The 2944-nt window shown below is 47.0% G+C and overlaps 1 non-coding gene across 1 annotated transcript; it reads left to right on the top strand.

Annotated features, from left to right (window-relative positions):
• The first annotated feature begins 620 nt into the window (after positions 1-620).
• Positions 621-784, top strand: LOC111726957. Its single transcript, XR_002774623.1, has one exon. It is a non-coding gene; the product is annotated as a U1 spliceosomal RNA (small nuclear RNA).
• Positions 785-2944: the final 2160 nt, after the last annotated feature.

Raw genomic sequence — 2944 nt, 5'->3', positions numbered from 1 at the left:
GCGAGCTACCAAGCCACTGCACTCTGCTCAGGGGCACAGGGTGGGTCTCTGTCTCGACAAAAAAAGAAAGAAAGAAAGAAGAAAAAGTTGATTTTACTTTTTCAGACAGAAAAGGGCCAACAGGGTGAAAGAGAGGGAGATAACGTTGGCAGAGAAAATCAGGGGATCCGGCCTGTTATGAAGGTGTCGGGAGTGAAGAAAGCCTGTGGCTGCAGCCAGATTAACAGGTGCTGTGAACACTGCACCTTCTCTCTTCCTAGCAGCAGCTTCTCACTGGGGCTGTGGGTCCGGTCACAGACTCTGCCCCAGGACCAGACACTGAGGCTCACACCCTGCTGTCCCTTCAGGAACTCTCCAGGGCTGTAAAACCAATAGATTCTCAAAGGCAGTTTCAAAAGAGAAGAGATTATGACATTTCCTTTCTGTCTGCTCATTTCTTTTCAGATGTAGTAAAAACAGAGCCCTTGGGGGGTAGCTGTCAGCAAGAGAGGAGTGAGGGAGGGAGGGAGGGAGAGAGAGAGAGCTCATGTGATGATCTCAGCCCTTCCCGAGGAATTATGAATTAGGCAATTTTTCTGTTATTGATAGTTTTCTGTTAATTTTAATAAATCCGTCCTTTCATACTTACCTGGCAGGGGAGATACCATGATCACAATTGTGGTTTTCCCAGGGCGAGGCTTATCCATTACACTCCGGATGTGCTGACCCCTAAGATTTCCCCAAATGTGGGAAACTCGACTGCATAATTTGTGGTAGTGGGGGACTGCATTCACGCTTTCCCCTAAAAAAAAAAAAAAAAAAAGTCTGTCCTTTCATTTCCCCCTTTCTCTGATTAAAGTTGAAATTTCTATGTGGATGATTTTGGGGAAGTGGGCAGAGGTCTTTCTCTTCTGGCTAGGAGTGTAACTGCTTCTGGCTGGGAGTGGTCTAGAGCTGATCTCCTGGAGAGAGTCATTTGCATTATGTAGAGTGAGGGGTTGTGAACAGAGGGTCTCAAATGCTAGATTAGAGGCAGGATGGGGGTTTTGCTGGAGAACTAGCTCAGGCCTAGATTCAGCTCTGTATGCATGCTACCACCTAGGGGAATGTAGGGTCTGAAGATGGGAGCTCAAAGCAGAGGGCCAGAGGGCTCTCAGTGCTGAGAAGGAAGTGCCTCTGGGACTGTAGGCAAACAGGGTGGTACACAGCACCACAGTGGAGTATGGAAATAAGGTTATTATTATTATTACTAGGGTGACTGCCTGGTACCCAAGCTGGGCTGTGGTAACATTCATAGGATTAACAGGAGGAGGAAAAGGGCAATGAGGAGCTGTCTGCACCACAGCACGCTACCCAGCTCAGTGTTAGCGATGGTCTGTACTGCAGGAGCTCACAGGGGACCAAGTGGTTCTCCGGTGGGTGCCAGGGCAGAAGTCCAGGTGCTTAGCTGCAGTGGGAGGAGGGAGAATTATTTTAAAAGCCTCTATCCCCCTAAGGTTGAAGGGGAAATCCCTGAATAAAATCCAGTCTCGAGACTGTGTTTGGTTCTTTTAAGAAGTTGTTGAGGGAACTTGGGAAGCTGAAGCAAGAGAAGTGCTTGAGCCCAGGAGTACGAGGTTGCTGTGAGCTGTAATACCACAGCACTCTACTGAGGGTGACATAGTAAGAATCTGTCTCAAAAAAAAAAAAAAAAAGCTCGGCGTCTAAAGCACCAGCCACATACACCTAAGGTGGCGGGTTCGAATCCCCAGCCCGGGCCGCCAAACAACAATGATGGCTGCAACCAAAAAAATGGCCAGGCTCTGTGGCGGGCGCCTGTAGTCCCAGCTACTTGGGAGGCTGAGGCAGGAGACTCCCTTGAGCCCAGGAGTTGGAGGTTGCTGTGAGCGTGTTGCCAAGGCACTCTACCCAGGGGGATAGCTTGAGGCTCCGTCTCAAAAAAAAAAAAAAAGAAGAGGTGATTGAGTGGGGCCAGACACAGGACTCACACTTGTAAATTTCAGCACTCTGGGGGGCCGAGGTGGGTGGATTGATTGAACTCAGGAGTTTGAGACCAGCCTGAGCAAGAGCTAGACCCCATCTCTACTAAAAATAGGAAAACTAGCCAGGTATGGTGGCTGGTGCCTATAGTCACTGTGAGGCAGGAGGATAGCCCAAGCCCAAGAGTTTGAGGTTGCTGTGCACTAAACTGATGCCATGTACTCTGTCCTGGAAAACCAAGTGAGACTCTGTTTCCAAAAAAAAAAAAAAAAGTTAGTGAATTTTTTTGCTTTATGCATGTAGTAGGTACCGGGTGACAGTACGGAAAAATGACAAGGAAACCCCTATAATTTCAAAGGTCTGTCTCTTTTGCAATAGTCCCTAGCCTTAAAGAGGATGAAGAAGGTTGGGTCAGGTGGAATTTAAAAATTTTTAATCCTGGAGATATCAGATGAACTTTGTTATTTATTCAGTACTTTAATGGCTCTGGAAAACAAAACAAGGGAATCAGTAACATTTTAAATAAAAAACCATAAAAATATTTTCTTCTTTTTTTGAGACACAGAGTCTCACTTTATGGCCCCTGGTTGAGTACTGAGACATCACAGCTCACAGCAATCTCCAACTCTTAGGCTTAGGTGATTCTCTTGCCTCAGCCTCCCACGTAGCTGGGACTACAGGCATCTGCCACAATGCCTGGTTATTTTTTTGTTGCAGTTTGGCCGGGATCAGGTTCAAACCCACCACCCTCGGTATATGGGCCAGCGCCCTACTCACTGAGCCACAGGCGCTGCCATAAAAATATTTTCATTTTTTCTTTGACTTTTTTTTTTAAGGAAGCAAATCTTGGTCAAAAATCCTGTCAAACCGTAGCTAACTATAAACTATTGTTTAAGAAGACGGAAAATAGGGCAGCACCTGTGGCTCAAAGGAGTAAGGCACAGGCCCTATATGCCAGAGGTGACAGGTTCAAGCCCAGCCCCTG

This window comes from Otolemur garnettii, unplaced genomic scaffold (genome assembly GCF_000181295.1).
Source record: "Otolemur garnettii isolate 467f Iridium unplaced genomic scaffold, OtoGar3 scaffold00087, whole genome shotgun sequence".
In the NCBI taxonomy this organism is placed as follows: Eukaryota; Metazoa; Chordata; class Mammalia; order Primates; family Galagidae; genus Otolemur; species Otolemur garnettii.
Note: the sequence above shows the minus strand (reverse complement) of the source record. Positions and strands in the feature narration are given on the sequence as shown.